Source organism: Chenopodium quinoa, unplaced genomic scaffold (assembly GCF_001683475.1).
Source record: "Chenopodium quinoa cultivar QQ74 unplaced genomic scaffold, ASM168347v1, whole genome shotgun sequence".
NCBI lineage: Eukaryota > Viridiplantae > Streptophyta > Magnoliopsida > Caryophyllales > Amaranthaceae > Chenopodium > Chenopodium quinoa.
Window position 1 is genome coordinate 2,046,713 of NW_018743920.1, and position 25,752 is coordinate 2,072,464.

General features: G+C 35.5%; 1 long non-coding RNA gene across 1 annotated transcript; it reads right to left on the reverse strand.

Annotated features, from left to right (window-relative positions):
- Positions 1–13,025: 13,025 nt before the first annotated feature.
- On the reverse strand, positions 13,026–13,511 carry LOC110687595. Its single transcript, XR_002504454.1, has 3 exons — positions 13,442–13,511; positions 13,242–13,344; positions 13,026–13,135 (listed from the first exon to the last, which is right to left on the reverse strand). It is a non-coding gene; the product is annotated as an uncharacterized LOC110687595 (long non-coding RNA).
- Between the last annotated feature and the right edge of the window lie 12,241 nt (positions 13,512–25,752).

Sequence of the window (25,752 nt, forward strand, 5' to 3'; positions counted from 1 at the left end):
TTGCACTACTATTGATTCTAATAATGCTATTCAATTGCCTACAGTAACCTTTAATGATGATTTGGAAAAATTGAAAAAAGAATTGCAGGTTACTAGAGACAAAAATGAATCCCTTGAAAAGGATTTAGAAAGAGTTAGGAACAATAAAGGTGCCCTCCACTTAGGAGTTCCAAAGTGGATATCCGAAGCTCAAATTAGAAGGACAGAGGGTTTGGGTTTCAACCACAAAAAGAAGAATAGTGGTAAAAAGAAAAAGTACGTGGAACTCCCTAGTGTGACTGTGTGTTCCTTCTGTGGCAAGTCAGGACATAAAGACACTGAATGTAAAAGAAAGGAACTTAAGTCCACTAAAAATATAGCTTACGTATGGCAAAAGAAAGTTGAGTCTACTGTGTCAACGCAGGAACCCATGAAAGATGGGGTTCCTGAAATTAACCTTTAGTTTCTTTTGCAGGTCGTAGTGAGGGGGAACAACCAATGGTACCTCGATAGTGGTTGTTCCAAGCACATGACAGGAGATGAATCAAGATTTCTCTCACTAACGGCCTATACGGGAGGAACCGTGACCTTTGGTGATAACAAGAAAGGCAGCATTGTTGCCGTAGGAAAGGTTGGAAGGTCAAGTTCCCAAGCTATTGATAACGTTTTTTTAGTCGAGGGCCTCAAACACAGCTTATTGAGCATATCACAATTTTGTGATAAAGGTAACTCTGTAAGTTTTGATTCTGAAAAATGTAGCATCATTCAGAATGACACTGGGAATGTTTTGTTGGAAGGAACTCAGAAAGGAAACACCTATACAGTGGATCTCAATACAGTTCCAAGGAACAACTTAACTTGCCTCAGTGTCATTGAGGATGATCCTTTACTGTGGCATAAACATTTTGGTCATGCAAGTTTCTCTTTGATTGATAAGTTAAGAACAAGGAACTTGGTAGAGGGACTCCCTTCAATCAAGTTCCTATGTGACAAAATTTGTGATGCTTGTGTGAAAGGAAAGCAGGTCAGAACATCCTTTAAATCCAAGAAGATGGTGTGTTCCACGAAACCTGTAGAGTTAATTCATATGGATTTATGTGGTCCTATGAGAATTCAAAGTAGAAGTGGAAAGAAATATGTCTTAGTAATTGTTGATGATTATTCTAGATTCACATGGGTAATTTTTATGTCTAACAACGATGAGACTTTTGATGAGTTTGTTACATTTTCCAGGAGAATTCAAAAGTCCACCGGTCATCAACTGATACACCTTAGATCCGATCATGGCACTGAATTTGAGAATTTTAAATTTGATGATTTGTGCAGGGAACAAGGCTTAAGTCATAATTTCTCAGCTCCAAGAACTCCACAGCAAAATGGAGTTGTAGAAAGGAAGAACAGAACCTTAGAAGACATGGCTCGAACCATGTTAATAGCCAGCGATCTTCCAAGGAACTTCTAGGAAGAAGCCGTGAATACAGCCTGTTATATTATAAATCGTGTCATGCTAAGGCCTATATTAAATAAGACACCCTATGAACTAATGAAAGGCAGAAAACCGAATATATCTCATCTTAGAGCATTCGGTTGTAAATGTTTTGTGCATAATAATGGTAAAAGAAACAAATTCGATGAAAGGAGTGATGAAGCCGTATTTCTTGGATATGCTACTAACAGTAAAGCGTATAGAGTTTACAATAAACGTACTATGTGTGTTGAGGAAAGTGTGCATGTTATATTTGATGAAACTAATCCATTTCCATGTACACAGGAACATGAGGACTATGGCTTTGAAATTGGTCTAGTACGTCCTCAAGAACAAGAAGAAGATGCAATAATTCCAAATAAGCAGCCAACTCGAGTAAATGAAAATCATGAAAATCAGGAGAAGGAACTCAACATACTGACTGAAGTTCCTTCTCCAGAACAGCCTCAAAATGAAGAAACTGCGGAGGATCAAATACAAGAAGAAATCACCGAGGAAGAAGCAACTGGCTCAGAAAATCAAAATCGTCGAGTTACTGTCCAAACCTTCCAGCCCAAACCTTGGAAGCACCAAAAGTCATACCCACTGGACAAAATTATCAGTGACTTATGCAAAGGAACTCAGACGAGATCACAAATGAGGAACTTCTGTGCCTTCAACGCTTTCCTATCAACTTTGGAACCTCGCAACCATAAAGAAGCCTTAGAAGACCCTGACTGGATTATAGCCATGTAAGAGGAACTAAATGAATTCGAAAGAAATCAGGTATGTCATCTTGAACCTAAGCCACTAGATAAAAAGGTCATAGGTTTAAAATGGGTCTTTCGAAACAAACTTGATGAATATGGTACTATTGTAAGAAATAAGGCTAGATTGGTTGTAAAGGGATATAACCAACAGGAAGGTATTGATTTTGAAGAAACATTTTCTCCTGTTGCTAGACTTGAGGCTATTAGAGTATTAATATCTTTTGCTGCTTTTAGGGGTTTTAAATTGTATCAGATGGACGTAAAGTGTGCGTTTTTAAATGGTTTATTAAAAGAAACAGTTTACGTCGATCAACCTCCTGGATTCGAGAATCCAAACTTTCCAAACCATGTTTTTAAACTTGATAAGGATCTCTACGGGCTAAAACAGGCTCCAAGAGCATGGTACGAAAGATTGTCTAAGTTCCTTTTAGAAAATGATTTTAAACGAAGAAAAATTGATAAAACTTTGTTTTTAAAATCTAAAGGAACTAATCTCTTAGTTGTACAGATCTATGTTGATGATATTATATTTGGTGCAACTAACGAATCTTTGTGCAAGTACTTTGCTGATTTGATGTGCAGTGAGTTCCAAGTGAGCATGATGGGGGAACTCAATTTCTTTTTAGGACTGCAGATCAAACAAACAGAATCAGGAATATTTATACATCAACAAAAATATGTCAAGGAACTCCTGAAAAAGTATAACCTTGACAGCGCAAAGACTAACCACACTCCTATGGGAACTAACTCTAGATTAGACGAAGATCCCTCAGGAACTTGTGTGGACCAGACAAAGTACAGAGGTATGATTGGTTCTCTACTATACTTAACTGCAAGTAGACCTGACATTTCTTTTAGTGTTGGTCTGTGTGCTAGGTTCCAATCAAACCCGAAAGAATCGCATCTAACAGCCGTCAAGAGAATCTTGAGATATCTTAAAGGGACGGATGATTTGAGTTTATTCTACCCAAGAAGTGACACATATGATCTTTATGGATTTGCTGATGCCGACTATGCTGAGGATTTAGTGAATAGAAAAAGTACATTAGGTATGGTCCAATTCCTAGGATCTTGTTTAGTTTCTTGGAGTTCCAAGAAACAAAATACAGTTGCTTTATCCACAGCAGAAGCAGAATACGTAGCAGCCGCTGCATGTTGCTCACAACTATTGTGGATAAAACAACAATTACGTGATTTTGGCATAGTTCTTGAATGTGTACCTATATACTGTGATAATACAAGTGCTATTTGCATATCAAAAGTTCCAGTACATCATTTACGTGTAAAGCATATTCATGTTAGGCATCATTTCCTAAAAGACAATGTGGAAAAAGGCTCTGTTAAATTAGAATTTGTACAAACTGAATATCAAATTGCTGACATTCTAACGAAGCCTTTGAGTAGAGAAAAATTTGAAAAGATGCGATTGGAACTCAGAATGATAAAGCTGAATTGAGCAGTTCTTCTCGGAACCCCAAGGTATGTCTTAGTGAAACGACTGAGCATTGCTATATATAACCTTGGTGTGAAAAACATAATCTCGAATCGTGCAATATAATGAAAGAATGTGTAATTCTAATGAGTGTGTGATCATATGATTATGTTGATGAAGAAGACAAATTAAGCCATATTATTTTCCAAGTTCCTTTTTGTAAAGTTCTGTACATGATAACCAGTATTTTACTTTGAAGTAACTTACTGGAATTTTTTTTCGTAATCTTTATATTCAATTTTTTATTTTACATTTATCTTTTTATTTTTGTTATCTTATAAATTCAAAAACAACAAAAAGATTTTCCTTAACTTTTAAATTTTTATCTTTTATTTTTAATTGTTATTTTATCTTAATTATTGTAAATAAATCACAAAACCATTTACCTTACCCCACTAAACTCTCAACCGTCACTTCTCATAACTCCTCCACCTCCAAGTTCCCACCAACCTCCACAAAACCCTTCATCTTCTCCAAAAACACTCACCGAAACTCCTTTCACCCAAAATCATGAAAACCAACATCAATTCCAACCCCCTAGCACGAAGATCCGGACGGAACTCCTCACCGGAAACCGCTCCTCTAACAATGATAGTCTCCTCCTCTTCTCAAACTCCAAAACGCAAGGCTACCTTACCAAAATAAAAGCCCGGAAAAGCCAAAGCCCGTCGCACCGCACCACCATCGAAGAAATCTCGGCAAAATCGAAATGACAAGTTCCTTCTTGGCTATGCAATTGACCACGATTGGTGTACGAATTGTAAGTTTTCAGAAATTTTGGAGTTATTAGATTATCAAAATTGGATATACTTGTTGGATTCATGTGCAAAATACCCGATTTACCCTAGATTGATGGATGAATTTTGTGGTTCTTTCTCTTGCGTTGATGGTGTATGTAGTGCTACGGTTGGTGGTGTGAACATTTGAGTTTGATGCAGGTTATTTGGCCATATTGTTTAAAACCCCAAATGTTGGATATAGAACCTATGTCAAAAACAAATCCAAAAACACCGTAGATGGCCATAATGAAACCGAAATTATCACATTCATTGGTGGGAACCCGAAAGTTACTACAACTAACCACAATGCCTTAACCCCTTTACACAAACTGTTGTTTAACATTATTTGGAGAGGAATTCTTCCTAGATCTCAAAAACAAAGTACTGTAACATTGTTAGATGCATCCCTCATCTTCTGTTTGGCAAAGAAAGTAAGCATAAACTTTCTTGCCTTGATGATTGCCCACTTGGACCATTGCATACCTGATCTTCACATTCCATATGGTCCCTTGCTTTCAATGATCTTTCAGAATTTTCAAGTTCCCTTAGCAAATGCTGAAAACTACCCCTTGAAACCTGAAAACATACTCCATGAAAAATCCCTCTCAAAATTAAGCCTCAAAGTTATTTGTGGGAAAGTTTGTTTTATTACCGATGTAAACTCGGAATCTGAGGGAGAGGGAGATCAAAGTGAAGGGGAACTGAATGAGGGGGAAAACATTATTGAGGAGGAAGTCTGTGAGAAGGAAGAAGAAAATGAGAAAGAAAACAGTGAGAAAGAAAAAGACAAGAAAGAGGAAGAAAGTGAGAAAAATGAAGAGAAGGGAAAAGAAAAAGAGTGTGAAGGAGACACAAAAGAGAGTGGACAGGAAGAAGAAGGAGAGATGTTTGCTGGGGCAGAAGAAAAAGAACAAGGGGACATAGAAAAAGAGAAGGAAATAGAGAGTGAGAGGGAGGAACAGGATACTCAAGAGGAGTTAATGAAAGAATTGTTGAAGGAAGTTGGGGGCTCTATGAGAAAACCTGCTCCTGTAACAGGTAGAAAAAGGAGAAGTGTCAGGCTTGCTTCTTCTAAAACCAGAACAATAAGATCTCAGCCTTTTATTGTTGAGTTGGATGATGATTCCACCAAATTTTTTGAAGGAACTTCCAACCAAGTTCCTTAGGGTCCTTCCTCACCTGTTCTAGAAGAAACTCCATCACCACCTCAAATTCCATCCCCTGCTCACCAAACCACACCTTCTTCACCTGCTTCACAGCCTCGTACTTCAGGTTTTGGCTTCAGTGCTTTTAGCTCTGGTCCAAGTTCCTTGCAAATCCGAGAGGAACTTAAGCTATTGTCCACTTCGATTACACAGAGTATAACTCAGCTTTCTTCTAAAGTGGATAACCTTGCTACCAAGGTTGAGGGGCTGCAAACTCAAATGCTCTCCCTGGAGGATAAAGTAAATGCTCATATGGACTCCTCGGCTCAAGAATTCAAAGCTAAGGTGAAGAAAAGTTGTTATAAGACCATTCTTGATGCGATCAAAGATGTTCCCTTAACATGAAACTGCTACCATTTCCTAACCTTTTGCCAAACACACCTACCCCACTGTTTCTTGTGATTTATGAACAATGCTCTTTTGTTTAGTTTTCTTCAGTTTATTTTGAATATTTTGTTTGGTTTGTTTTGAACAATTTATTTTGTTTTATTTAGGTTTGTACTAAACTGGCTAAGTTTGTCTTTGAATTTGATGTTCTCATTTTGGTTGCATACGAACTGTGTGAGCATGCTTAATCGTTCATGAATTCAGATTTACTACTCCCTCCGTAGTTTAGTACTATATATAGCATGCTCTTTCTATCATTTTGATAATGTCAAAAGGGGGAAGAGAAGAACAAACTCAGAAAGCTGGACTCAAACCGACTCCTCTTCAAGTCTTCATAATTTAAGTAAAGGTATAAATTTCTTAATTTACTAATTTCATGAATGATGTAGACTTCTTAATATTTAGTTTATTTTATTGTTTTGTTTATTTAATTAGTTTACTTAGTTAATGGTTACGATAATTGCCTGGATGATTATTTTGTATAACCGAGTTTGTTTTTGTTTGTCATCATCAAAAAGGGGGAATATTGTTGAATTGACTACCTTATATTTTGATGATTGACTTACGGAAAACAAACTCCGACTAATGATGTTTAAGAGTGTAATCCCCCATATTTTCTTAGTAAATAATAATTATATATATTTTTATGTATACGACTATTTTAATAATTTTATATTTATACAATAAATTTATATTTATGCAAAAATATTTTTGGGAAGATTTCACAAAATAAAAACAAGAATTTTTAAACCCATACTTCCATTTCAATTAAGTAAACTTACCCCTTATTTCCCCCTCATTCACATTTTAATTAAGGTAAGGTGCTCCTTATTTCCCCTTCTTAAAACCCTCCTAAAAACCAACTGCTTCCCCTACTCCTTCTCCCTTACCTCTCTGCCTCATTCACGAAACACACAAAAAAAAAAAAAAAAAAAAAAAAATTCGCTGCTCCTCTGCTGCTGCTGCTGCCTCAGCCGGAACCCACCACCGGCGACCCTCGCTGCTGCCCTCAGCCCTGCTGCCGCCGCCGGTTTCCTCTACTTCCCCCTCTCTTCTACCTTCCTTTCTTTTCTTGTTTAAATTGCTTCAAAGCTTTAATTTTTTTTTTATATGAATTCATCAATGATTTATAATTATCATGGTTTAATTATGTTATGAGTTATAAAGAATGTAAATTTATGAATTTTACTTTACTCGAATTATGGAACTAAAATTCAGATTTTATTTATGCGAGAATTGGGGTTTTAAGTGTTGAATTTTCATGATTTGTGGGTTTAGAACGTGAAGATTGAATTACCCAATTATAATTCATGCAAATTATGTTTAAATTCAAATATCTAGATTAAACCGAAATTTCAGATTTGAATTATGTACGTTTTAGGGTTTGAAATCGTGATTTTCGCAAATTTTGGGCTTAAACCATGAATAATTGAATTACCTAATTACCTTATATTTAAACATGGTTCTATCTTTAAATTTTGGTGATTTTAAACAAATTTCAGATTTTCAGAAAATCTGATTTTGGGTTTTAAGTATTGATTTTTCATGATTTGGGTGTTTAAAACATGAATGATTGATTTAAGTACTTACCTTGTGTTTAATTAAGATCCTAACCTTAATTTTCGATGAGTATAATAATTTTTAGACTTTAAAGAAAGCTGAATTTTGGGTTCAAGAAAGGAGGATTAAATTATTTGATTATAGTATGTATAAAATTATGTTTAAACTTAATTACCTTGATTATAAACTAAATTTCAGATTTTAAATTATATATATATTAAGGTTTAAGTTGCGAAATTTGAAAGTTTAATTGGGTATTTATGAATGTAATTGAATTTTAATCATATACTTCAAGTTTGGATATATGTATCCCTATATTTTGCTACTAAACTGAAATTTCAGATTTTAATCTTAACTTTAAATAGCTTTAAGTCATGGTTTTATGATGGGTTTTCAAGTTCTCAACATACTAACGTACTATATGATGATTGTTTCAAGTGAAAATGTTTGCGAGATTGTTTTACATGCTTAAAACGAATTTTCAGATTTATTATATTACTTTAAAGTTGCTGAAATTTTTGCTATAAGCCATATTTTTGTGATTTAAGCACATAAACTCATAGTTCAAGTACTAAATTATTAACTTTGGCTATTGGGAATAATTTAAGAGCATTGTTTCAATGATTTAAAGAATTTTAAAGTAGTTGGTATTGCTGTAAAATATATTGCTTGGGTGACTGATTGAACTACTGTTGTTTTGTTTAGGAGAGGATTTCATAGAAGGTGACTTCTAGCTTTAAAGTGGCCAATCAATTTGTTTACTCAAGGTACGTACAAGAATACGAGGAACCTTGATTTTAGGAGCATGTTTAGGGACTTGGAAAAACCTAGAATCATGCTAGGGAACTTGTGGATTGGTTGGAATTGTTTGGTAATGAGTTGTTTGATAATGAATTATTTTGATTAATTGTTCGTTTATATTGAAATAGAATGAGTAAAGGAAGAATTAAGGTCTTATAAAAAAAAGTTGAGAATTTGTGGTGTCTTACGCACTTAAGGTGTTTATACACCGAGGTAGTTAAAGGATGCAATAATAAATGTTGTTCGTCACTGATAAATTGAGAATTTAATTGGAAACTTGAATGATTTGTATGATTGATGTATGATTGGTTGTGTTGATTGCATACGAGTCGTCACCTAATCTAAACTGGTAAATCACGTAAAGTGTAAGAAGGATGAGCAATAAAACTCTGGATTTGTGCACATCTAGAGTAATGACAAACATGGGTTGGGGTTCACGGGGTATTAGCCGTGCACTTTTCAGAGGCCGTTTGATGAACGAGTCTCTTGTTTTAAATTCTTTTAAAATTATAATGAGTTAGATGAGATCTCATGCTAGCTATGGCCACGGAGTCGCGCCCGTCTACCATTGGATGTTTATTAATGTCTTCCGAAAGGAGGCATAGAGTTTTCTTATTTAATGTTCTGGAATGGAACACAGGGGGACAACCCGGTCTATTGCTTAATCCAATCAATTAATGAGATGTTCAATGTTATTTAAACAAAAATTTAGTAATGAGTAACTAAGGAGTCGTGTTCGAGTCAATGATAATATTGTGAGTGTATGGAATGCTTGTTAGTATCATGCTAGAACTCTTTATTATATTTCGTAACTTGTATGTGCTCAGCGTTGCTGACTGCGTGCTCTTGTGTGTCTTTCTTTGGTCATGGCCTTCGCCTTCAATGACCCTGTAATGATCCAATTATTACACTTGTGATATTGGGGAGCAGATTCATCACAGGTTTTTGCATAAACTGTCTTGCATCAGGGTGATGGGATTTGAGTGGAGAGTTGGTTAACCAGTTAGCTAATTTCATAACACAGATTGAATTTTATTTTGGTGTTGGTTCTGTTACTTCCTATTTTACTGGATTTTGAATAAGGGCCGTTATGGTTCCAACTTGTAAGACTTTGAGTTTTGACTACCAGTTTTGAAACTTATATTCTTTTAAAAACTAAGTTAGTCTTCCGCTGCTGATTTCTGAAACTAGCCTTAACGTTTGAACACGTGGCGGTAGCACTCCAATAATTCTCTTACAGGTTATACAGGTCTTACAGGTTTCACAGGTTATACAGGTTATACAGGTCTTACAGGTTTTACAGGTTATATTCACAGGTTTTTACAGATTTTCTTTTAAAGAGAATTATTGGGGTGTTACAAAGAGTCTTGGTTAAAACAGAAGATTCAGGTTTGAAGTAATGTTCCGGAGAAGGAACAACAAAGTTTGGAAGACTTGATGATGAATGCAAGCTTTCAAGATGTCCTCACAACCCTATATACTTAGTTATTCAGTGTACGAACTTAAGAAACAAAAGTGTTGGAAGGAACCCATGAGAAACTCAAAGTTCCTAATGGAATCTGGAATTCCTAAAGGAACTTGACTGATGCTCAGAAAAGTGTTTAAACGATGGTTTTCAAAAACAGTTTTCATATCCCTTAATTTAAGGAAAAGATAAAATCAGTTTTGGAAAAGATTTATTTTATGAATAAATAAAATAAAAATAATTCATTAATTTAAATGATAAGTTTTAAATTAATTAATTATTTGGTTATAATTATCTTTTTTAAATAATTATCTTTTTTGAATAACTAATTTTTTGACTTGGTAAATACTGACTCCTAAAATTAAGGAGATCGTTGAACTTGGGAGTCAAGCTAAGGAAATCATGTTCCTTAACTTCCTCCACTTACATCCCAACTTCTCAGTAAAAGAGAACGTGGGATTAAGGGGGAAGTGGGAATTTGATGGAAGCTTGGTTTACCTCCCTATAAAAATAGATCAACATTGATTTTTGAAAGTGTGGAAAAACAATCTTAAGTATTCTGAGCATAGAGTTTCAAAGTGTTTAAAAGAGAAGTTCCTTCTATCCTTAGTCTCGTGAGTTCTTTAGGAAATCCTTGTAATTACTGTGTAATTGGGATTTGGGTTGTGAGAGTTGTAAAGTGTGAGTCTTGAGAGAGTACCTCATATTATACAAGTGATTCAGAGTCGAATCACAAAGAGAGAAGCTACGATTGAGGGATCGTAGTTTGGGTAACTTGAGTTCCTCACGGAACTTAGGTCTAGGCAGAATCTTAGAGCGTGTAATTCTATTTACATAGTGAAAGTATTCATTGCCTATCTCCTGTGTCTTTTCTCTTAGTAGTAGATTTAATTCCGCAAAATTTACCATAGTCTACATACTCTACAATTCACCCCCCCTCTTGTAGCATACATTGTTCTATCAATATGTTATTAGAACTTATTGTTAAAGATTATACTTCTTACATGGGTAGCCTTTATTTCATAATAATTGACACATTCAAACTTGATACACATGTTAATACACATTATACTACAAAAGCAAACCTACGTACTCTCACCTCTAACATCTATTTACATACCTACTAGCTACGTATACAAAAACCGCTAATTTTATCATTACCCTCATAAATTTAGGGAAATTGCAATGAAGCTTTTCATGAGTAGAAAATCGACAGGTTGAAGATGGGCAAAGAAGGATGACATTTTCTCCGTTCATAAATTTATCACTGATGTATTGAAGTGGATTACTACAGCTAGCGAGAGTTAGCAATATTAATTGGGATCTAGATTAAATCTTTGTATATATTTTGCTTCACTAATTAGATTGATAATAATTACTATTGCAGATTATCGTGAACGTGCAATGATAATGATACAGCTTCAAGAGTAAAGTATATATCCAGACAAATGTTGTTTTAGAATATCAAACTTTATTAGGTTGAGGGTTCAATCCTTATTAGGGAAGCATAGAGAACGGATATCCCTTACCTTTCCTCTCTCACTTTTTAAAAATCTGATCCTCAAATATTTGGTCAAAAAAATCGAGAGGGTTTAGGTCTGGTCCAGATCCTTCTCTCTACTTTTATGTTTTATTTAAAAACACACAAAATAAAGATATTTATAGTTTAAAATGTGTATTGAGATATACGTTTAAAATAAGAAAAAACTTACAGGATCGGCTGTAGTTCCTTGTTATGGGATGACATAGTAGCAATGCAGCATGCTGTATATAACCAATTAATTATAAAGTCACTTTATATCAAATATAAATTCTAAATTATATTGGTTAGGTTGGGAAATAGTCCTTTTAGCAAATGGTTAATTATTGACAAGTCCTTATACGGTGTTAAGGACATGTTCTCTTTACTTACCTTTCCTTATACTAACTGGACTTCAATAATTTTAATGAAGTTAAGTTATTTTTTATTGGGAAATTATCTCTGGTAATCATAAAATTTTAGTTTTTCTTAGTGGTAAAGTCTAAAATTTTTTATTATCAATGGTAATCGCGAATTAATATTACTAATTAAATGGTAACATTAATGATAATAAAACATAACTAAACGATTAACCAGGATTAATCTTAGTTAAGTAACAATGACTTTACATTAGTACTCTTCAAATTATTTAAAAAAAATAAAATAGAACAAAAAAAATCCAAACCCCTACCCAACCACCAGCCAGGCAGCCAACCCCCTCTCCCCTTGCCGGTGCTCAGCTCGACCCGGCTGACAGCATCTCAACCGCTTCCCCCGCCGGAGACCCCCACCTCCGATACACCAATCCCAAAACGAGCACCCCCTCCCCCTGTTCATATATATAATATCATCTACATTATTATTATTTGGGTTTGTTTCATTTTTAGTGATAATTGAGCTTGAAGGGGGTTAAAAATGGCAGGAAGATCATCATTGTTGTCTTCGCAACAACAACAACAACAAGACAAGTTATATTATTATTATTTGGGTTTGTTTCATTTTTCTGAGTTTTGACGGAGAATAATAGGGAATGAGGGGAAAGTAGTGATGCAAGGACGGGGGATGCGGGGAAGGGAGTCGGCAGGGGAGGGGTGGCTGGAAATGGAGGTGCAGCGGAGGGGAAGTTGGCCGGAAGTATGGAGGGGGATGAGAAAGGAAGAAGAAAGAATTGGTTAGACATAATTGGTTGGGGGTTAGGGGTGTACACCGGTCCAAAACCGGACCGGACCTGTTTGGACTGGGGACCTGAATTTGGGAATTTTGAGGACCGTGGACCGGACCTGATTCAACAGGTCCGGTTCTGGGCTAGACCTGAAAAAATTAGGTCTGGTCCGGGTTTAGACCTGAATGGACCTGTTTTGTGATTTTTTTTTTTTTAATAAATAACCTGTTGGACCTGCATATGGGCCTGTTTTGTGATTTTTAGACCTGTTGCATAATTTAATAATTACATACAAACCCAAATTATCAATCATAAAACTACATAAAGTCTATAAAGTCCCAATTCCCAAACACCAAAAATACAAATGAGTCCACAAAAACTCATAACATTACATAAAGTCTCTTTAAGTCTCAAGTACTAGAATTACATAAATTCTCCAAGGACAACTTGAATTTTGATGAGTTGTTTTCCCTTTGATTGCGTGATTCACACTAATGAGTCCACGAAAACAACTTCATCGTCTACATCGTTAGATTCACCACGTTGCACCTCTAAATAAAAAACAATATAGACTTTATGTGAATATATTAATGATTGATAACAATGAAATAATAAATTTGGTGTAACAAAATTTCAAGTACATAAAATTAATACTACCTTTCTCTATTTCCTCTAACTCTTTCAAATTTTCTTCCACATCAACGATTGGCACTCCCTTAGCTCTAAGCCAATCTTGTGTGCAAAGTAGCGCTTGAACCATCTTCAATACAAAAGTATTACATAAATGTGTATAACAAAGTCATATTTAGATATAAACAAACTTGATTTTATAAAATAAAAAGATAAAGATGCATTACCTTAGGAGTTAAAGAACTCTGAAATGGATCTAGAGTACGACCTCCCGTACTAAAAGCAGATTCCGATGCAACGGTCAACAATGGGATGGCTAGCATGTCACGTGCCATGCGATTAAGAATCACATAACGCTGACCATTCTTACCCCACCATGTTAATGCATCTTGTTCTTCCTCCTCCGGCCCTAATTGATCATTTAAGTACCTATCCAACTCACTTATCGCATACCCACTTGTCCCCTTCAATCGTTTTGCTCTTTCTTTTAGTTTCTTCACATAATCAGAATGCACTCCTATACTATTGTCAGTATCCATTGACATATTATCTCCATTATCTGGAATATTAGAAGTAGCATACATTTTTCTATATTCCTCAAATAAAGAGTAAGTGAACTCCTTCACATCATTAGCAAGTTTCATACCCTTTTCTGGCCCATGCATATCCGTTAGTGTCAATTCAACAATGACCATCTTAGAGTGAGGGTCGAGAAAAAGAGCAACATAAATGAAATTATTCATTTTATCCACATCCCCCCAATACTTATCAAACTTTTTTTTTCATTGCAATGGCCATAGCTTGAAAATTCAAGTCCCCACTTTGTTCCCAATTATTCAACATATCATACATAGAAGCAATTTCTCCTAAGCCTTTATTAGCTGTCACATAATGGGAACCAGAAATTCGTTTAGTCAACACATAAAACCCCTCTAGAAACAAAACCAACCTCTCCACTTTTTCCCAATCTTCGGGTTCGGGAGGCCTTTCATTGTCATTCAAATCCTCTTCATCAGGAAGAGATAACTCACTAAAAATACGTCGAAACTTCAAAGTCGTTTCCAACATTATGTATGTGGAGTTCCAACTAGTGGGGACATCAAAGGATAAAGAAGATTTTGAATCTATGTTTGCTTTTTGCACAAGATCTTTGAATCTAAGTATTCTTGCAGGAGAATTCTTAACATATTTCACAGCATTTCTAACTCTATCAATGCACACACCATGCTCTCTAATACCATCCCACACAATTAAATTAATGATATGAGTAATGCATCTAACATGAAGATTTTTTCCATCATTAACACATCCTGTTCTTCTAACCATTCTACTCAAGTGTGCACAAGCAACATCAGTTGAAGAAGCATTATCAACAGCGATAGTAAAAAGTTTATCATTAATACCCCAATACTCTAAACATGCCTCAACTGCTTTTCCAATAGCCTCTCCTTTATGACTAGAAATTGGACAAAAATTTATGATCTTTTTATTCAATTTCCAGTCATTATCCAGTCATTATCAATGAAATGAGCTGTAAGACACATATAATTAATTCTTTGTATTGAAGTCCAAGTAACAGTGGTCACAGAAATTCTTTGACAAGACTTAAACATTTCTCTCAATCTCTTTTTCACTATAATACAACTTTAAACAATCACGAGCAATAGTAACACGAGATGGAATGTGAAATTGCGGATATGCAACTTGCACAAAGTGCCTAAAATCAGGTTTTTCCACATGCTTAAATGGTAACTCATCAACAATAATCATGTGAATCAATGCCTCCCTAACATCATTCAAGTTAATAATCCTACTCCCACACTTTAATTCACCACTCTCATGTTCTTGATCAAAATACAATTTAGTTTGCTTTTCTTTGCCTTTTTCTTTTTCTATATTAACAGGATTACCAAGACATGATTCGGCATGGTTTTTAACATTTTTTGAACCATTAAGATTACCATCAGCAGCAAAAGTTTTAGGACAAAACTTACATTCATCTCGTAGTTTTCCATTCTCGACGTACTCTAAGTAATATTTCCAATAATACTCAGCTTTCCTCTTACTTTTTCTGTTCCATATATATTCCCGCCCCGCTTTTAGCTTCTTATCAGGAGGCAAAGTAGAATGCAATTCTTCCATATCCTTTTCAGAAAGTGGCTGTGACATTTATCAGTAAAAAAAGCAGACCTTTTGGATTGAGAGCTCTCCATCTACAATATAATTATATACAATATAAGTAATTTTAAAGTAACAATTATGTACATATACCATTTTATAAAAAAAATTTAAGAACAACTTACATTGCAAGAATAAGAATCCGTGGTTCCTTCACTCCCATGTTAGCCCTGGGAAAGTCTGCAAGAATAAGAACAAGAATAAGAACCCCTGAACTGCATACAAGTTAGCCAACTTATTTAATCTTAATCATCTGAGTCTCTTACAAATCATGCACTACGTTTATTTATTTATTTATTTAAATTTGGCCTAATAGAGATTCAAAGGCTGTGATCCAGAGTGAATCTAGGATTATTAACTTAAAATAAACCATACTTCTTAGTTCTTATCAATTCTAAACCCTAAAACCTTAAACCCTAAACTAAAAAAAAAACATAAATTCGAAAGACATTCGAAAATAAACCATACTTCTTATCAATTCTAAACCCTAAACCCTAAACTCAAAAAAAACCAAAAAAAACAACATAAATTCGTAAGAAATTCGAAAATAAACCATACCTTCTTATCAATTCTAAACCCTCAACTCAAAAAAACCAAAAAAAAAACATAAATTCGTAAGACATTCGAAAATAAACCATACTTCTTATCAATTCTAAATCCTAAACTCAAAAAAACCAAAAAAAAAAAAGAACATAAATTCGAAAGAAATGAACTAAAAAAAAGAAATTCAACATGCAAACATCAAACAATCATGATAAGCAATTGAAACATGAATAAACATATAAATTCTCACACTTAATTTATTATTTCGAATACAAAATACCCAAACATAATTAGATAATTTAGATTTACATTAAAAAAAAATCAAAAAACTTACCGGAGTTCGCGCGGTGGCTGTCTCATGTGGTGGGAGAGAGCGAGGGAGGCAGAGAGGTGTCGGCGGTGGGCGGTGGGCGTTGGGCTGAGAGACAGTGAGAGTGAGAGTGAAGGAGAGTGGGAGACAGGGAGTGAGGGAGTTAGCCAGACAGCCAGTTAGGGTTAGAAATGAAAGAGGAAACACAAGCGTCACTAGCAGTCAAGCCTTAGTTTGATTTTTGAATTTTTTTTTTTTTTTAAAAATACATTTTTTCCGGATTTCAGGTCCGGACCTGAAAACCCCGGGTTTAGACTGGTCCAGATGGAACCGGAAACCTTGATTTTCAAGGACCGGGACCGGACCTAAATCAACGGGTCCGGGTCAGGTCCGGTCCGGATCAAGTCGGTTCAGGTCCGGTTTCAGGTCCGGTCTAGATTTTGTACACCCCTATTGGTGTTAGGATTACAGTGGTTTCAATCAAGAAAACACTTAAAACAATGTGTGGGAACAAATCCTAAAATATGATTACACTATAATTCTAAATATCAAATAATAAGCAAAGTATTACAATCAAGTATTTGAATTGTCAATGAAATTGCTGAAAATATACAAAGACTACACTAGTGTGAAGAATCAAACTTGCCTTTCCTCCAAGCCGACACCAACAAGCATGAACATGAGAATATCGATGACCACGTAAGTCTCAAACCTTGATACACTGTCAAAGGCGTGTATACACTTTCCTAAAGAGGTTTATTTCCCCCACACAGTACTTGGGTTAAACCGGAAATCCTCTTTGAGATACAATTGACAGCAATTTTGTTCTTAGTACTAGAATCGAAATCAAGATGACAAATTCACCAAAATCGAATTAATTGAAAGAGTTTTTTCTCACAAAAGTTTGCAAGAAATTTTAGAGAAAATGTGGAAAATACTTAGAGAAGAAAATCAGGGAGAGAGCCAAAAAAAAAAATCCAGAACTTCCTTCTTCTTTTAATTTTGCAATTAAAAGAATAAACGAAACCGCAATTACCAGAATCGCGGGCGCGACATCACATGCTGCAGGCGCGGACAGGGTGACCCGCGGGCGCGGCGACCCTTGTCGTGGGCGCGGACAGGGTGAATGAAATTCACCCTCAAATTCTGGAGATGGCTGGCCGCGCCCATGCCGCGGGCGCGGCACATTAGGCCGCAGGCGCGACTTTCCGAGGCATCCAGTCGCGGCCTCTCCTTACCAAGGAGAGGGCTCTCCTCTCATACACTCTAAATTCTAACAATCCTCCCCCATTTAGAGTGTATAACTTTTAAACTTTTCTCCACTTCTATCAATTAAGCCACATCTCATGCATCAATGCCAATGTCCCTTCGGATTGAATTGACATCTAGTACAACACACTTAACGATGATTATATCCCATGATTTCCATATGGATTGAATCACACGGATATATCCAACCATTCGAAGGTGAAGTACACACAAGACAAATCGAATTAATCATCACTTGACACTTTTAAACAGCCATGTGTCTGTATCTTTCATAAGTTCATCAAAGTCTATATGTCCATCTAGACTTCTTGAAGCAGCTAAACTTTAAACTTATATAGGTAGGTTCTCATATACGTAATAGTGCCCTTGTGATAAGACACCTTCATTTAGAGCTTCTCAACTCTAAATCTTTGAGAACTTTAAACTGACGCTACCTTAACATCACAAGTATCATAGCAATATGGGTCACAAAGATTGCTAATAAACATAAAAAATGTAATTCAACCACATTGAATCTAAGACTTGATGTTTCTTCAAGTGTTAGTTTGGGTTTCACAAATTCGTGTTTTTGGACATAAACCCATTCCATTCATGGCAAATAAGATGGAATGCCTTGGCATTGCTTTAGTAAAGCAATCCGCCAAATTCATTTTTGTAGGAACATAGTCAAGACTTATGACCCCATCATTGATAAGCTCTTTCACTAGGCTATTTCTAAGTGAAATATGCCGAGACTTACCATTATACACTTGACTATATGCCTTTATTAAAGCCGAATTAGAATCACAATGGATTGCCACCGGTGACATTAGCTTAGGCAATAAAGGCAACTCTAACATGATATTTCTCAACCACTCAGCTTCCTTACTAGCTGAGGCAAGAGCAATAAACTCCGCTGCCATAGTGGAATTGGCAATGCAAGTTTGTTTCTTGGAAGACCATGATATGGCACCTCCCCCAAACATGAACACCCAACCACTTACAGAAGAGTCATCCTCTTTGTAAGTGATCCAACTTGCATCAGAATATCCTTCTAAAACGAAGGAAATCCACTATAAGACAAACCATAACCCAACATACCCTTATGGTACCTCAAGACCCTCCGAACTGCAAACCAATGCTGTGCACCCGGGTTACCAGTAAATCTACTAAGTTTTCCAACAGTCAATGCAATATCTGGTCTTGTACTTGTCATGGCATACATCAAGGATCCAATTATCCTTGAATATTCTAATTGGGATATTGTTTTCCCCGAATTCTTAACTAATTTAACATTAGGTTCCATGGGGGTGTTTACAGGACACTTATCAAACATGTTAAACCGTTTGATCATCTTCTCAATGTAATGAGATTGACTTAGGATAAGTCTTCCAATGTCCCTAATGATCTTGATGCCCAAAATGACATCCGCCTCCCCCAAATCCTTCATCTAAAAAGATGAGGATAAGAATTCCTTGGTCAATTCTACTTGTTGTAGACTTGTACCAAAGATAAGCATATCATCAACATATAGACAAATGATGACACCATGACCTTTGTCATCAAATTTTCTATATATACACTTATCAGCTTGATTCACTTTGAATCCAAAGGACAAAATTGTGTCATCAAATTTTTGATGCCACTGCTTTGGTGCTTGTTTAAGTCCATAAAATGACTTAACCAATTTACACACCTTATTTTCTTGTCCTTCCAAAACAAACCCTTCGGGTTGTTTCATGTACATTTCTTCCTCTAGCTCTCCATAAAGGAATGCCGTTTTGACTTTCATTTGATGAATCACTAGATTATATACCGAAGCCATTGCAATCAATAACTTTATGGAGGTAATTCTTGCAACCGGTGCATAGGTATCGATATAATCAACACCATACTTTTGCCTAAAGCCTTGGATAACCAATCTGGCTTTAAATTTCACTATAGAGCCATCCGGCCTCCTTTTCCTAGTGAAAATCCACTTGCAACCAAGAGGTTTGAAATCGGGAGGTAAATCCTCTAAGACCCAGGTATTATTTCCCATGATTGAATCCATCTCATCATTTATATCTTCCTTCCAAAATGCACTATTTTGAGAAGATATGGCCTCGCTATAAGTCTTTGGGTCACTATCCACATTGAAACAATATGGAGTAGTGGAACTAAGGACATCCCTAGACCCTTCAACTAAATAAATTATAAAGTCATCAAGAAGGTTCCTAGGTTTCCTTTGTCTCTTACTTCTTCTAACATGAGGAGTCTCATCCTCATTATTAGAAGAACATTCACGAGATTCAAGTTGATCATCAAAATCAACAATCTCCTTTCCTTTGGCACTAACCTGTAGATCCTTAGGTCTACTCATTGATGAAAAACGGTTTTCATCAAAAATTGCATCTCTTGACTCAATAACCGAATGAATCGATATATAGTCATTTTGTTCTATTACATAGAACCTATAGGTTTTTCTATGCTCAACATAACCTATAAAAATGCAATCCAAGCCCCTTTCACCGAGCTTTTTTCTTTTTGCCAGGCACTCTTACGATTTCCCTACAACCCCAAACCTTGAGATACTTCAAGTTTAGCTTTCTCTTGTACCAAAGTTCATAAGGAGTAGATTATTTTCCCTTAGTGGGAACCCGGTTAAGAATGTGACATGCTGTCAACATTGCTTCACCCCAGAACCCTTCACTCAAACCTGAGTAAGATAACATGGAATTAACCATTTCTTCTAGGGTTCTATTTTTCCTTTCAGCTACACCATTTGATTGTGGTGCATAACCAGCTGTAGTCTCATGAATTATGCCCAAAGATTGGAAATAAACCAGATCATAATACTCACCTCCCTTATCAGTTCTTATTCTCTTAATAAACGATTCTACTTGCAGTTCTACTTCTCTTTTATAAATATCAAACTTTGTTAAAGCTTCATCTTTGGAATGCAAAAGATACACATAAAAAAACCTAAAATAATCATCTACAAACGTAATCATGTATCTTTTGTTCCCCAATGAAGGATGCCAATGAAAATCACACAAGTCACTATGGACCAGTTCTAAAATATTAGAACTTCTCTCAACTCTCTTAAAAGGAGTTCTAGTGATCTTGTTCAACATGTTGTATGAGAAATATCACAAGAAGGAATAAATTCTTGTTTGGACATAAAAAGCATTTAATTGTAATTCACATGTACTAACCTTGAATTCCATAAATCAAACAAATTCAAATCACATTGATTAACATTGTCAACAACATTCAAACACATATCATCCATAACACAATTCTCTCTCAATGAGAGTTTAAACAAACCATTATCCAAATAACAACGACCAACAAATGTTACACCCCTAGTAATAATTCATCTATTAGCTTCAAATACAAGCTTATAGCCAAGACTATTCAGGGTAGGCCCGGATACAAGATTCCTACTAATTTCCGGAGCATACAACACATTCCTAAGAATAATTGCAGTCCCCGAACTAAACACAAGCTCAACTTGTCCTCTTCCAAGGACCTTGATAGTAGAGTTAGTCCCCATGTAGAGGTCTTCTCCATTAACAACCTTAGGAAAGGTTTTGAACCAATGCTTCACCTTGCATACATGCCTTGAAGCCCCCGAATCCATCCACCATGAGTCATCATCCTGTACCATAAAAATGTTAGGATCCGTTGCATTTAAATCCATATCGAAATTAAATTCAACCTCATGAATTGGATTACCTTTGGTGGGTGGGTCTTTACTTTCATTAGCACGGCCCTCCTTGGCTTTCTCCATCCTTTTCTTTAAAGAAAAGCAGTCCTTCATCATGCGCGGTGACCAACTTTACCGCATTCTCAACAAGCAAATTTGTTATTGTTTGCTTGCCTTTTGGACTTTCCTTTGGAAGAATTATTATTCTTCCCCTTTCCACTAGTAGGTGCACTAGCTCTCCCTTCATCTACCATGTTCACGGTAGATGTGCTAGGATTTCCATCCTTAGCTTCTTCCATGGCACGAATCCCTTCTTCAATTTGAAGATGGGTGGCCAAACCGGACAATGTCATGTCCTCTTTCTTATGCTTTAAATCATGTTTAACACTTTTCCAACTAGGGGGTAATTTGTCAATAATGCTAGAAACAACAAACAACTCATTCATGGCTATTCCATGTTGTTCCAAGCTACCATAAATACGTTGCAATTCATGAAATTGGTCCATTATGGACCGACCATCAACAAACTTAAAATTATTAAAATTGCTAACTAGAAATTTCTTACTTGATGCATCTTCCGCCATGTACTTGCTTTCTAAGGACTCCCAAAGCTCCTTAGCCGACTCAATGTTTTGGTAGACATCAAACAAGTCATCCTCCACACCATTCAAGATATGACCACGACAAATAAAATCATCGTTGTCCCATTTCAATCTCTACCGAACGGATTCCAAGGTCTCATTCTCATGTTCATTCGGCCTTGGAGTACTAATCACGTAGGCAACATTAAGAGATGCAAGAAGAAAATGCATTTTCTTCTTCCATCTCCTAAACTCTACACCATCAAACTTCTTGAGTTTGACGAAATTTGTTGTTAATTCCTTCACACTAGACATACTTGATAAATACTAAATTAAACCTCTTTAGATTGTCAGGATTACAGTGGTTTCAATCAAGAAAACACTTAAAACAATGTGTGGGAACAAATCCTAAAATATGATTACACTATAATTCTAAATATCAAATACTAAGCAAAGTATTACAATCAAGTATTTGAATTGTCAATGAAATTGCTGAAAATATACAAAGACTACACTAGTGTGAAGAATCAAACTTGCGTTTCCTCCAAGCCGACACCAACAAGCATGAACATGAGAATATCGATGACCACGTAAGTCTCAAACCTTGATACATTGTCAAAGGCGTGTATACACTTTCCTAAAGAGGTTTATTTCCCCCACACAGTAATTGGGTTAAACCGAAAATCCTCTTTGAGATACAATTGACAGCAATTTCATTCTTAGTACTAGAATCGAAATCAAGATGACAAATACACCAAAATTGGATTAATTGAAAGAGTTTTTTCTCACAAAAGTTTGCAAGAAATTTTAGAGAAAATGTGGAGAATACTTAGAGAAGAAAATCAGAGAGAGAGCCAAAAAAAAAAAAAACAGAACTTCCTTCTTCTTTTAATTTTGCAATTAAAAGAATAAACGAAACCGCAACTACCAGGGTCGCGGGCGCGGACAGGGTGACCCGCGGGCAAGACGACCCTTGCCGCGGGCGCGGACAGGGTGACCCGCGGGCACGACGACCCTTGCCGTGGGCGCGGGTTCATTCACCCTCAAATTCTGGAGATGGCTGGGCGCGGCATATTAGGCCGCGGGCGCGGCTTTCCGAGGCATCCAGCCGCGGCTTCTACTTACCAAGGAGAGGGCTCTCCTCTCATACACTCTAAATTCTAACAATTGGGGGTTACTAAATATGGGTAGTTGTGTCTTTTTGCAGTCTAATAGCTAAACCATAGTTAAGAAATTAACAAATTGTTTAATTTAAGTTATCATTGGCTTAGTAATATTAATTTGTGATTACCATTGATAATAAAAAAATTCAGACTTTACCAATGAGAAAAAATAAAAGTTTGTGGTTACCAGAGAGAATTTCCCTATGCCCTCCCCCGTCTACACCGCCGCTTCCAGACCCCCTATATATCCCTTGCGCCGGCGCAGGCCCTCCCCTTACCCCTTGCGCCACCACCTAAACCACCATTACCCCAATCTCAAAACCCCTCTCCCTCCCCCTAAAATCCCTTAAAAAAATCTTCCCCCGCCGCAAAAAGCTCTCAACAGCCCCTCTCCGCCTTCGAAACCCCAACCCGAAAGTGGAGGAGGGGCATTTGAGGGCTTTTTGCGGTGGGGGAGGAGTTTTTTTAGGGGTTTTTCGGGGGAGGGAGTGTGTTTCGGGATGGGGTATTGGTGGTTTAGGGGGCAGCGCCGCAAGGGATAGGAGGAGTGCTGGTGCCGACGTCGGTGCTGGAAGGTTTTGGGCGCGGTGGTAAGGGCAGGGATGGAGGGCTGGGCGGAGTGGGTGGTTGGCTGGTGGTAGAGGTGGCGGTCAGTTTTTTAGTTATTTAATTAAATTTTTTTTTTAATAAAAATAAATTTTTTTAAAAACTTTTTTATTTTATTTTTATGTTTTTTGCCCAATTGCATGTTGACACATGTCAGGTAACTTGTTATAACAAGTTAGTTGACCGGTTGGGACCATTAGAAGTAAATTCACATCAAAGTTCGGATTATTAAAAAATAATCCAAAGTTGGGTTATTTTAATGAGGCAAAGTTCAGATTATTTTGGGTAATTTTTCCTATATTAATTATGTATAATGTATGATGACTATTATTGTCCCTACTATCATGAATGTGAACTCCAATTTTGCCGTTTCATCAAATTATGCATGCATGCATTATTGATGGGTTATAAAAAGAGGACTCTCCTCACTCTTTCAAACACAATATAATAATCTACTTTTTTTTTTTTAAAAAAAAAAAGAAATATATACCATAAGTCAATATTACATCTAGCTGTGCATCAAAATTATAAAAAAAATAAAATAAATAAATTATACTTGTAGATAGAAATGTTTATTTGATTAAAGGGAACAATTAACAATTTAATGGATGACCCTGTCTAAATAAGAAATGAGACTTTTATTTAATAACATATATTCTTGTACGGGTTCTTTGGGGGATGAGTCTTATATTTAGAAACCAAAACAAAAAAAAATTAGCTCGTATTCTTGCTAATTTTACGGATAGATTAGGTTACAAACATACAGTAGATCATGTTCCTTGATTGATTAGGATACAAACATACAGTAGATGGGTTGTTGTGGAATTGTGGGTACTTGAAATTGTTCGTCAACTTAAATGAATTGTCTTTATAAGCACTGTTATTGAAATGAAAAGAGTTACTAGAGGGTGTTTGATAATGTGAGTGTGCGATTATGAATTGGGATTTGGATAAATCTTTGTATTTTCAGTTACTAGTTAGATTGATAAGACTACTACAGAGTGTTTAATATGAACCTGGAATAATGATAGGGCTTCAAGGGGTATAGTATTCGCTGTATAATTGTATTATTTGTATAAATTTGGATCATCATTTTGGGAATTGAGAAACTTTAACAGTGTACGTAGAACCTTTGATAATATAAGAAAAATAACATATATTCCTATGAAATTTTTTTAGATTCATATAAATGTGATGTATCGTTTCAAAATATTAATTTTTTACGAGTCTAATTTTTTCACAATTCATAGTTAAAGATAATAGTAAACTGACATGCATTGAAAACTATGTATAAAGGCAAATGAGACAAAAAAAGAAAAAAAAAAAGGAATAGAGGGAGTAACGTACAAACTATTCAAATGGAAATTTTTTTAAAAAAAAAATTTAAATAAAACAATGAAATATATTAATTGAATGGGAAGAGTTTCTAGAGGGTGCATGATAACGTGAGTGTGCAATTAAGAATAGGATAAATCTTTGGTCCTATTTTCATTTACTAATGAGATTGATAAGACTACTACAGAGTGTTTAACGTGAATCTACAATAATGATAGGGCTTCAAGGGTACAGTATTACCAAAAAAAATCATGAATCACGATTAAATATAATTATTGGAGTTGATTGTTGATACAGTTCGTTGCAACAATAATGGAGCTAATTTGTAGGCATAGTAGTATTATTTATCTTATTCTTATAAAATGGGAGGGACAAACAAGAAATTTCAGCACACATAAATTACTTAAAAACTATGTAATTAGCATGATTATTGTATATCGCCGGCCGCCGCTCTTTTGTTAAATTATTCAACTTATTTATTCAACATTGTACAATTCAACATAGTACTAATAATTTTTTACTTTTTTTTTAACCAAAATAAATAAAGTTCGTCAAAATCCAACAAAAAAATAACAAATTAACTTAAGATTAATTTATCAAAATTAGTAGAGCTTAACAAATATAGTTTAAGCTTAGAAGAGCCAAACTATTTTAAGCTTATAAGAACAAAATTAATCTAAGCTTAGTTAACTAATATTGTCATGAATTCCCAACTTTATTCCATTTTATAAAACCTATATAATGCTACATTTATTCTTGCATTAATTGTCTATGTCAATGTACAAGAATACATGATTTATGAATTACTCGTATTAAAAAGTAAAAGTAAATATGCTCCAAACAAAATATAGTACGGACTATACATAATCCAATAGGAGTATAA